The sequence below is a fragment of the Arachis hypogaea genome, chromosome 12 (assembly GCF_003086295.3).
Source record: "Arachis hypogaea cultivar Tifrunner chromosome 12, arahy.Tifrunner.gnm2.J5K5, whole genome shotgun sequence".
Taxonomy (NCBI): domain Eukaryota; kingdom Viridiplantae; phylum Streptophyta; class Magnoliopsida; order Fabales; family Fabaceae; genus Arachis; species Arachis hypogaea.
The window spans coordinates 112,411,599-112,423,389 of NC_092047.1; positions in this window are offsets into that span (position 1 = coordinate 112,411,599).

Here is an 11,791-nt window from a genome sequence, read left to right on the forward strand (position 1 = left end):
TCTAGAATTTTCTAGGATTTTTAGGGTTTTCTAGGGTTTCCTAGGATTATCTAGGGTTTTTAGAATTTTCTAGGGTTATCTAGGGTTCTCTAGGGCTATCTAGGGTTATTTAGGGTTATCTAGGATTATCTAGGGTTTTCTCGGGTTATCAAGGGTTATCTAGGGTTATCTAGGCTTTTCTAGGTTTTCTAGGGTTTCCTAGGATTATCTAGGGTTCTTTAGGGGTTAGTTTTTTAGGAATTCCTAGGGTTTTCTACGGTTAATTAGGATTTTCTAGGGTTTTCAAGAGTTTTCAAGGTTTTTTAGGGATTTCTAGGGTTATCTAGGGTTTTCTAGGGTTTTCTAGGGTTATCTAGGGTTTTTTAGGGTTTTTTGATTTTTTAGGGCTTTCTAGGATTATTTATGATTTTCTAGGATTATCTAGGGTTTTCTAGCGTTATCTAGGGTTTTTTAGGGTTTTCAAGGGTTTTTTAGGTTTTCTAGAGTTTTCTAGGTTTATCTAGGATTTTCTAGGATTTTCTAGGGCTTTCTTAGGTTATATAGGGTTTTTTAGGGTTTTTAAGGGTTTTTTAGGTTTTCTATGGTTTTCTAGGGTTTTCTAGGGTTATCTAGGATTTTCTAGGGTTATCTAGAGTTTTCAAGAGTTTTCTAGGTTTTCTATCGTTTTTTAAGGTTATCTAGGGTTTTTTAGGGTTTTCTAGTGTTATCTAGAATTTTCTAAGGTTATCTAGATTTTTCTAGGGTTATCTAGGGTTATCTAAGGTTTTATAGGATTTTTAGGGTTTTCTAGGATTATCTAGCGTTTTCTAGGTTTTTCTTGGGTTATCTAGGGTGTTCTAGGATTATCTAGGGTTATCTAGGGTTATCTAGGTTTTCTAGGGTTTTCTAGGGGTTCTTTAGGGTTTTCTAGGGTTTTCTAGGGTTATCTAGGATTATTTAGGGTTATCTAGGTTTTTCTAGGGCTATCTAGGGTTATCTAGGGTTTTCTAGGTTTTTTAGGGTTTTCTACGGTTTTTAGGAATTCCTATGGCTTTCTAGGGTTAATTAGGATTTTTTAGGGTTATCTAGGGTTTTCTAGGGTTATCTAGGATTTTCTAGGGTTATCTAGAGTTTTCTAAGATTTTCTAGGATTATCTAGGGTTTTCTAGGATTTTTTAGGTTTCCTAGGGCTTTCTAGGGTTATTTAGGATTTTCTAGGGTTATCTATGGTTTTCTAGGGTTATCTAGGGTTTTCTAGGGTTATCTAGGATTTTCTAGAGTTTTCAAAGATTTTTTAGGTTTTCTAGGATTTTCTAGGGTTATCTAGAGTTTTCTAGGGTTATTTAGGGTTATCTAGGGTTATCTAAGTTTTTCTAGGCTTATCTAGGGCTATCTAGGGTTATCCAGGGTTTTCTAGATTTTCTAGGGTTTTCTAAGATTATCTAGGGTTCTTTAGGGTTTTCTAGGGTTTTTAGGAATTCCTAGGGCCTTCTAGGGTTAATTAGGATTTTCTAGGGTTATCTAGGATTTTCTAGGGTTATCTAGGATTTTCTAGGGTTATTTGGGGTTATCTAGGGTTTTCTAAGATTTTTAAGGGTTTTTTAGGTTTTCTAGGGTTATCTAGGGTTTTCTAAGATTTCCTAGGGTTATCTAGGGTTATCTAAGGTTTTATAGGATTTTTAGGGTTTTCTAGGATTATCTAGCGTTTTCTAGGTTTTTCTTGGGTTATCTAGGGTGTTCTAGGATTATCTAGGGTTATCTAGGGTTATCTAGGTTTTCTAGGGTTTTCTAGGGGTTCTTTAGGGTTTTCTAGGATTTTCTAGGGTTATCTAGGATTATTTAGGGTTATCTAGGTTTTTCTAGGGCTATCTAGGGTTATCTAGGGTTTTCTAGGTTTTTTAGGGTTTTCTAGGGTTTTTAGGAATTCCTAGGGCTTTCTAGTGTTAATTAGGATTTTTTAGGGTTATCTAGGGTTTTCTAGGGTTATCTAGGATTTTCTAGGGTTATCTAGGGTTTTCTAAGATTTTCTAGGATTATCTAGGGTTTTCTAGGATTTTTTAGGTTTCCTAGGGCTTTCTAGGGTTATTTAGGATTTTCTAGGGTTATCTATGGTTTTCTAGGGTTATCTAGGGTTATCTAGGATTTTCTAGAGTTTTCAAAGATTTTTTAGGTTTTCTAGGGTTTTCTAGGGTTATCTAGAGTTTTCTAGGGTTATTTAGGGTTATCTAGGGTTATCTAAGTTTTTCTAGGCTTATCTAGGGCTATCTAGGGTTATCCAGGGTTTTCTAGATTTTCTAGGGTTTTCTAAGATTATCTAGGGTTCTTTAGGGTTTTCTAGGGTTTTTAGGAATTCCTAGGGCCTTCTAGGGTTAATTAGGATTTTCTAGGGTTATCTAGGATTTTCTAGGGTTATCTAGGATTTTCTAGGGTTATTTGGGGTTATCTAGGGTTTTCTAAGATTTTTAAGGGTTTTTTAGGTTTTCTAGGGTTATCTAGGGTTTTCTAAGATTTCCTAGGATTATCTAGGGTTATCTAAGGTTTTATAGGATTTTTAGGGTTTTCTAGGATTATCTAGCGTTTTCTAGGTTTTTCTTGGGTTATCTAGGGTGTTCTAGGATTATCTAGGGTTATCTAGGGTTATCTAGGTTTTCTAGGGTTTTCTAGGGGTTCTTTAGGGTTTTCTAGGGTTTTCTAGGGTTATCTAGGATTATTTAGGGTTATCTAGGTTTTTCTAGGGCTATCTAGGGTTATCTAGGGTTTTCTAGGTTTTTTAGGGTTTTCTAGGGTTTTTAGGAATTCCTATGGCTTTCTAGGGTTAATTAGGATTTTTTAGGGTTATCTAGGGTTTTCTAGGGTTATCTAGGATTTACTAGGGTTATCTAGGGTTTTCTAAGATTTTCTAGGATTATCTAGGGTTTTCTAGGATTTTTTAGGTTTCCTAGGGCTTTCTAGGGTTATTTAGGATTTTCTAGGGTTATCTATGGTTTTCTAGGGTTATCTAGGGTTTTCTAGGGTTATCTAAGATTTTCTAGAGTTTTCAAAGATTTTTTAGGTTTTCTAGGGTTTTCTAGGGTTATCTAGAGTTTTCTAGGGTTATTTAGGGTTATCTAGGGTTATCTAAGTTTTTCTAGGCTTATCTAGGGCTATCTAGGGTTATCCAGGGTTTTCTAGATTTTCTAGGGTTTTCTAAGATTATCTAGGGTTCTTTAGGGTTTTCTAGGGTTTTTAGGAATTCCTAGGGCCTTCTAGGGTTAATTAGGATTTTCTAGGGTTATCTAGGATTTTCTAGGGTTATCTAGGATTTTCTAGGGTTATCTGGGGTTATCTAGGGTTTTCTAAGATTTTTAAGGGTTTTTTAGGTTTTCTAGGGTTATCTAGGGTTTTCTAAGATTTCCTAGGATTATCTAGGGTTTTCTAGGATTTTTTAGGTTTCCTAGGGCTTTCTAGGGTTATTTAGGATTTTCTAGGGTTATCTAGGGTTTTCTAGGGTTATCTAGGGTTTTCTAGGATTTTCTAGGACTTTCTAGGGTTATCTAGGGTTATCTATGATTTTCTAGGGTTATATGTGGTTTTATAGGATTTTTAGGGTTTTCTAGGATTTTTTAGGGTAATCTAGGGTTTTCTAGGATTTTCTAGGGTTATCTAGGTTTTCCTAGGGTTATTTAGGGTTATCTAGGATTATCTAGGATTTTTTAGGGTTATCTAGGATTATTTAGAGTTATCTACGGTTTTCTAGGGTTTTCTAGGGTTATCTAGGGTTCTTTAGGATTTTCTGGGGTTTTCTAAGGTTTTTAGGAATTTCTAGGGCTTTCTAGGATTATCTAGGATTTTCAAGGGTTATCTAGGGTTTTCTATGGTTATCTCGGATTTTCTAGGGTTATCTAGAGTTTTCTAAGATTTTCAAGGGTTTTCTAGGTTTTCTAGGATTTCTTAGGGTTATCTAGGGTTTTCTATGGTTTTCTAGGGCTTTTTAGGATTTTTTAGGATTTCCTTGGGTTTTCTAGGGTTTTCTAGATTTTCTAGGGTTTTCTAGGGTTATCTAGGATTTTTTAGGGTTTTCTTGGGTTTTTAGGATTCTCTAGGGTTTTTTAGGTTTATCTAGGATTTTCTAGGGTTATGTAGGATTTTTTAGGATTATCTAGGGTTTTCTAGTGTTATCTAAGATTTTATAGGATTTTTATGGGTTTTCTACAGTTTTCTAGGGTTAACTAGGGTTTTCTAGGGTTTTTTAGGGTTATCTAGGGTTATCTAGGTTTATCTAGGATTATCTACGGTTAAATAGGGTTATCTAGGATTTTCTAGGGTTATCTAGGGTTTTCTAGAGTTATCTAGGGTTATCTAGAGTTTTCTAGGATTTTCTAGGGTTATCTAGGGTTTTCTAGGGTTTTATAAGTTTTCTAGGGCTTTCTAGGATTATTTAAAATTTTTTAGGGTTATCTAGGGTTTTCTAGGGTTATCTAGGGTGTTCTAGAGTTATCTAGGATTTTCTAGGGTTTTCAAGATTTTTGAGGGTTTTCTAGGGTTATCTAGGATATTCTAGGATTTTCTAGGGCTTTATAGGGTTATCTAGGATTTTCTAGGGGTTTCTAGGGTTATCTAGGGTTTTCTAGGGTTTTCTAGGGCTATCTAGAATTTTCTAGGTTCTCTAGGGTTTTCTAGTAGTATCTAGGATTCTTTAGGGTTTTCTAGGGTTTTTAGGAATTTCTAGGGCTTTCTAGGGTTATCTAGGATTTTCTAGGGTCATCTAGGGTTTTCTAGGGTTATCTTGGGTTATCTAGGGTTATCTAGGGTTTTCTAGGATTTTGTAGGGTTATTAGGATTTTCTAGGATTTTATAGGGTTATCTTGGATTTTCTAAGGTTATCTAGGTTTTTCTAGGGTTATCTAGAGTTTTTTAGGGTTATCTAAGGTTTAAAGGGTTTTTTAGGGTTTTCAAGGGGTTTCTAGGGTTATCTAGCGTTTTCTAGGGTTATCTAGGGTTTTCTAGGGTTATATAGGGTTATCTAGGGTTTTCTAGGGTTATCTAGTTTTATCTAGGGTTTTCTTGGGTTTTCTAGTGTTATTTAGGATTTTCTAGGGTTTTTTAGGTTTTTTAGGGCTTTCTAGGGTTATTTAGGATTTTTCAGGGTTATCTAGGGTTATCTAGGGTTTTCTAGGGTTTTCAAGGGTTTTCTCTAGGGTTTTCTAGGGTTATCTAGGGTTTTCTATGATTTTCTAGGGCTTTCTAGGGTTATCTAGGATTTTCTAGGGTTATCTAGGAATTTCTTGGGTTATCTAATGTTTTATAGGATTTTTAGGGTTTTCTAGGATTTTTTAGGGTAATCTAGGATTTTCTAGGGTTATCTAGGATTTTCTACGGTTATCTAGGGTTATCTAGGGTTATCTAGAGTTTTCTAGGGTTATCTAGGGTTATCTACGGATATCAAGGGTTTTCTAAGTTTTCTAGGGGTTTCTAGGGTTATCTAGGGTTCTTTAGGGTTTTCTAGGGTTTTCTAGGATTTTTAGGAATTTCTAGGGCTTTCTAGGGTTATCTAGGGTTTTCTATGGTTATCTCGGATTTTCTAGGGTTATCTAGAGTTTTCTAGGTTTTTCAAGGGTTTTCTAGGTTTTCTAGGATTTCCTAGGGTTATCTAGGATTTTTTATGGTTTTCTAGGGCTTTTTAGGGTTTGCTAGAATTTTCTTGGGTTTTCAAGGATTTTCTCTAGGGTTTTCTAAGGTTATCTAGGGTTTTCTATGATTTTCTAGGGCTTTCTAGGGTTATCTAGGGTTATCTAGGGTTTTCTAGGATTATCTAGGATTTTCTAGGGTTGTCTAATGTTTTATAGGATTTTTAGGGTTTTCTAGGATTTTTAGGGTTATCTAGGATCTTCTAGGGTTTTCTAGGGTTATCTTGCATTTTCTAGGATTTTCTAGGGTTATCTAGGGTGTTCTAGTGTTATCTAGGGTTATCTAGGTTTTTCTAGGTTTTCTAGGGTTTTCTAGGGTTATCTAGGGTTATCTAGAGTTTTCTAGGATTTTTAGGAATTCCTAGGGCTTTCTAGGGTTAATTAGGATTTTCTAGGGTTATCTAGGGTTTTCTAAGATTTTCAAGGGTTTAGTAGGTTTTTAGGGTTTTCTAGGGTTATCTAGGGTTTTCTAAGGTTTTCTAGGGTTATCTAGGTTTTCTAGGGTTTTTTAGGTTTCCTAGGGCTTTTTAGGGTTATTTAGGATTTTCTAGGGTTATCTATGGTTTTCTAGGGTTATCTAGGGTTCTCTAGGGTTTTCTAGGGTTATCTAGTCTTTTCTAGATTTTCTAGGGTTTTCTAGGATTATCTAGGGTTTTCTAAGGTTTTCTAGGGCTTTTAGGAATTCCTAGAGTTTTCTAGGGTTAATAGGATTTTCTAGGGTTACCCTAGATAACCCTAGAAAACTCTAGAAAACCTAAAAAACCCTCAAAAATCCTAGAAAACCCTAGATAACCCTAGAAAATCCTAGATAACCCTAGAAAACCCTAGATAATCCTAGAATATCCTAGGCCGCGTTTGTTTTCAGAGACAGGACAGAACATGACACTGAGACAGAGACAATAGGACGGAGACACTAAAAATTATTGTTTGTGTATTGTGTTTAGATATGATGTACAAGACACTAATGTAATGTCCAGTATTATGTTTGGATACACATGGACAAGACTAAAATATTATATGAAATGACTAAAATAACCATATGATTCCAAATTTCTACATCAAGTACAAACTAATTTAATAGAGAATGAGAGTACGTAGGAGTACAGACAAAATTTGAAAAAATGTTTGAAGAGACCAAAAATTTTAATAAAAAAATATATAATAGTATTTATATTAAAATAAAAATTATAAATATATTTATTTTATTTTAAATTTATTATTAATATGTAAAAATACATATGGTTAAGATTAATAAAAAAATAGATCTAAGTTTGATTAATAAAAAATTTTATTTAGGTTAATAAGCCAGATTAATTTTAAATAAAAAATCAGTTTTAAAAAAGAATCCGTTTTTATATGAAAAAATTTTTAAGATTAATTATAGAAAAAAAAGAAGGGATAATAGTGGAATAATAAAAAATATCTATGGATAAAAAGGAAAACAAAATTTATAAAAAATCCGTGTCCACTCTTCTAAATCCCGTGTCCATCATTGTCCTTCGTAGAAGAGTGGACACAAAAATATAAAAAACTGTCTCGGAGACAATGTGTTCCGTATCCATGTCTCTGCTTCCAAACACGTTTTAAACATGTACTGTCCATGTCTCTGTGTTCTGTCTCCGAAAACAAACGCTACCCTAGATAACTGATGACATGTCATCTTAGCCTAGTTCACTAGTCTTTTTCCTTTGTTTTCATTTAGTTTTATGCACTTTCTTAAGCCATAAGTAAGTCAATTGGGTTAAATTTCATGTTTCCTTTGATTCAATCAACCATGGATAAATTGATGCATTTTCATGAGTTTTTGTGCCATAATTGCTCATATGACAAGAAGAAGAATAACTCTCATGATTGTGGCATAGCTTTGATACAATTGTTGATTGATGATAGGTGGAATAAAGCTTGGAGGAAGATTGCAAGAATGGGCTTGAAAAAAAGAGGGATTCACGTTTGAGCTAACGTTTGCCTCAAACGTTAACTCAAACGTGAGAAGCAACTGAAAAACACCCTGGAGAAGAGCCAACGTTTGCGCCAACGTTTGCCTCAAACGTGAGGTCAAACGTTGGCGCCACAAGAACAAGCAAAAGCACCCCTGGAGCAAACCAACGTTTGCGCCAACGTTTGCCTCAAACGTGAGGTCAAACGTTGGCGCCATTTTAGCATGAAGAAAAGTCCCTGATTGATGATTTAATTGAGCCACGTTTGTGCCAACGTTTGCCTCAAACGTTAGGCCAAACGTTGGCCAAAAGAAATGCATGGGAGGAGCCACGTTTGAGCTCACGTTTGACCTCAAACGTTGGCTCAAACGTGGATGACAGCAACTTGGCCGAGCTGCATAATGTCACACACGAAGACGTTTGAGTCAACGTTTGCCTCAAACGTTGACTCAAACGTAAATGGTTCATGGCCCGGTTCACAAATAGATTTCTTCCCAACACCAAGAGCAATCAACGGAGGCTACTATCAACCCAATTCCATCAAGACTAAAGGCCCAATTCAAGGCTTAATGATCAATTGAAGAAAGTGTATAAATAGCTTAGGATTTGAAGTTTTAGAGGAGTTTTTTATCCTTTTAGAGTTTTCTTTAAGAATTTTCATAGTATTCACAGTAGGGAGCTTTTGGGTTTTGAGCTGTTTTGGAGATTTTGAGTCTTGGGAAGGAGAATTGAATTCTCTTTCTCTTAGTTTCTTGTTTGAATCTTCATTTACTCTTTGTTTGAATCTTGGGTGTTAGAGAATTGAAGGAATTCTGTTTCAATCTCACCCTAAGATCCCGCTGTTTCATTTACTGCACTTTCTGAGAAATTTATATTTGCATTCCTTTCTTCTACTGCTTGATCTTTACTTTTCTTGCAATTGAATTCTAAATTTGGATCTAGGAAGGCATTGAGATCTAGACTTGGTTATCTAGTCTCTTGGATCCTGAGATCTACATCTTTCAATTTCAATTTCCTTGTTTCGTTGCTACACCAAGCTTATTGTTGTTGTCATTTGAGATCCGGTTTGATTGAATCCATCTTTTATATTCCTGCTTGTTGCAATTTACTTTTCCTTGTTTAATTTCTGCAATTTCAATTCCCAATTCCTTTTATAATTCAAGCAATTTACATTTCTTGCACTTTAAGATTCTGCAATTTACATTTCTTGCGTTCTAAGTTTCTGCCATTTAATTTCTTGTTCTATAAGATTCAGCTCTTTTTCTTTTTGTTCCCTTTAATTTCCTACAAATCACCCATTTTCCTTTACATTCTATGCAATTTAATTCCTGTCAACACAATTTCACACAATCAACACTTGTTTGCTTGACTAATTCAACCACTAAACTAAAGTTGCTCAATCCTTCAATCCTTGTGGGATCGACCTCACTCCCGTGAGTTTTATTACTTGATGCGACCCGGTACACTTGCCGGTGAGTTTTGTGTTGGATCATTTTCCGCACATCAATAACCCTAGAAAGCCCTAGAATTCCTAAAAACCCTAGAAAAACCTAAAGAACCCTAGATACTGCTAGAAAACCCTAGAAAACCTAGAAAATCCTAGACAACCCTAGAAAACCCTAGAAAATCCTAGATAACGCTAGAAAACCTTAGATAACCCTATATAACACTAGAAAACCCTAGATAACCCTAGAAAGCACTAGAAAACCCTAAAAAACCCTAAAAACCCTAGATAGCCCTAGAAAACTCTAGAAAACATAGAAAACCCTTGAAAACTCTAGAAAGCCCTAGATATCCCTAGAAAACCCTTGAAAATCCTAGAAAATCCTAGATAACCCTAGAAAATCCTAGATAACCCTAGAAAACCCTAAATAACCCTAGAAATCCCTAGAAATTCCTAAAAACCCTAGAAAACCCTAGAAAACCCTAGATAACCCTAGAAAACCCTAGAAAATCTAGAAAACCCTAGATAACCCTAGATAACCATAGAAAACCCTAGATAACCCTAGATAACCCTAGACAACCCTAGATAACCCTTGAAAATCCAAGATAACCCTAGAAAATCCTAGAAAACCCTAAAGAACCCTAGAAAACCCTAGACAACCCTAGATAACCCTAGATAACCCTAGAAAACCCTAAAAAACCCTAGATAAAGCTAGATAACCCTAGATAACCCTAGAAAATCCTAGAAAACCCTAGATAACCCTAAAAAACCCTAGAAAACACTAAAAATCCCATAAAACCTTAGATAACCCTAGAAAATCCTAGATAACCCAAGAAAATCCTAGATAACCCTAGATAACACTAGAAAGCCCTAGAAAGTCCTAGAAAATCCAAGATAACCCTAGAAAACCCTAGAAAACCTAGAAAACCCTAGAAAATTCTAGATCACCCTAGAAAACCCTAGATAACCCTATATAAACCTAGAAAATCCAAAATAACCCTAGAAAGTCCTAGAAAACCTAAAAAATCCTAGAAAACCCTAGATAACCCTAGATAACCCTAGAAAACCCTAGAAAACCCTAGTTAACCCTAGAGAATCCTAGAAAACCCTTAAAAACCCTATAAAACCGTAGATAACCCTAGAAAAACCTAGATAACACTAGATAACATTACATAACCGTAGAAAATACTAGATAACCCTAAAAAATCTTAGAAAACTCTAAAAACACTAGAAAATCCTAAAAAACCCTAGATAACCCTAGATAACCCTAGAAAACCCTAGATTACCCTAGATAACTCTAGATAACCCAAGAAAACCCTAGATAACCCTAGAAAACCCTAGAAAACCCTAGTTAACCCTAGAGAATCCTAGAAAACTCTTAAAAACGCTATAAAATCTTAGATAATCCTTGAAAAACCTAGATAACACTTGAAAATCCTACATAACCATAGAAAATACTAGATAACCCTAGAGAACTCTAGAAAATCTTAAAAACCCTAGAAAACCCTACAAAATCCTAGATAACCCTAGAAAACCTAGAAAAAGCTTGAAAACCATAGAAAACCTAGAAAACCCTAGAAAGCCCTAGAAAACCAAAGAAAACCCTAGCCTAGAAAAACCCTTGAAAACCTAAAAAACCCTTGCAAATCCTAGAAAACCCAAGATAACCCTAGAAAATCCTAGATAACCCTAGAAATCCCGAGAAAACCCTAGATAACCTTAGAAAATCCTAGATAACCCTAGAATGCCCTAGAAATTCCTAAAAACCCTAGAAAATCATAAACAACCCTAGATACCGCTAGAAAACCCCAGAAAATCATAAACAACCCTAGATACCGCTAGAAAACCTAGAAAATCCTAGATAACCCTAGAAAGCCCTAGAAAATCCGAGAAAACCCTAAAAACCCTAGAAAACCCTAAAAAATCCTAGATAACCCTAGAAAACCCTAGAAAACCTAGAAAAACTTTGAAAACCATAGAAAACGTAGAAAACCCTAGAAAGCCCTAGAAAACCAAAGAAAACCCTAGATAATCCTAGAAAAACCCTTGAAAACCTAAAAAACCCTTGAAAATTCTAGAAAATCCTAGATAACCCTAGAAAATCCTAGATAACCCTAGAAAACCCTAGAAAATTCTAGATAACCCTAGAAAGCCCTAGAAATTTTTAAAAACCCTAGAAAACCCTAAACAACCCTAGATACCGCTAGAAAACCCTAGAAAACCTAGAAAATCCTAGATAACCCTAGAGAGCCCTAGAAAATCCTAGAAAACCCTAGATAACCCTAGAAAACCCTAGAAAACCCTTGAAAACCCTAGAAAACTTTAGATAACCCTAGAAAACCCTTGAAAATCCTAAAAAATCCTAAATAACCCTAGAAAGCCCTAGAAAATCTAAAAAACCCTAGAAAATCCTAGAAAACCCTAAATAATCCTAGAAAACCCTAGATAACCCTAAATAATCTTAGAAAACCCTAGAAAACCCTAGAAAACCCTAAATAATCCTAGAAAACCCTAGATAATCCTAGAAAATCCTGGATAACCCTATATAACCCTAGAAAACCCTGGATAACCCTAGATAACACTAGAAAATCCTAGAAAACCTAAAAAACCCTAGAAAACTCTAGATAACCCTGGAAAAACTGAGATAATTATAGATAAACCTAGATAACCCTAGAAAATCTTAGATAACCCGAGAAAGCCCTAGAAATTCCTAAAAGCCCTAGAAAACCCTAGAAAACCCTAAAGAACACTAGATAACCCTAGAA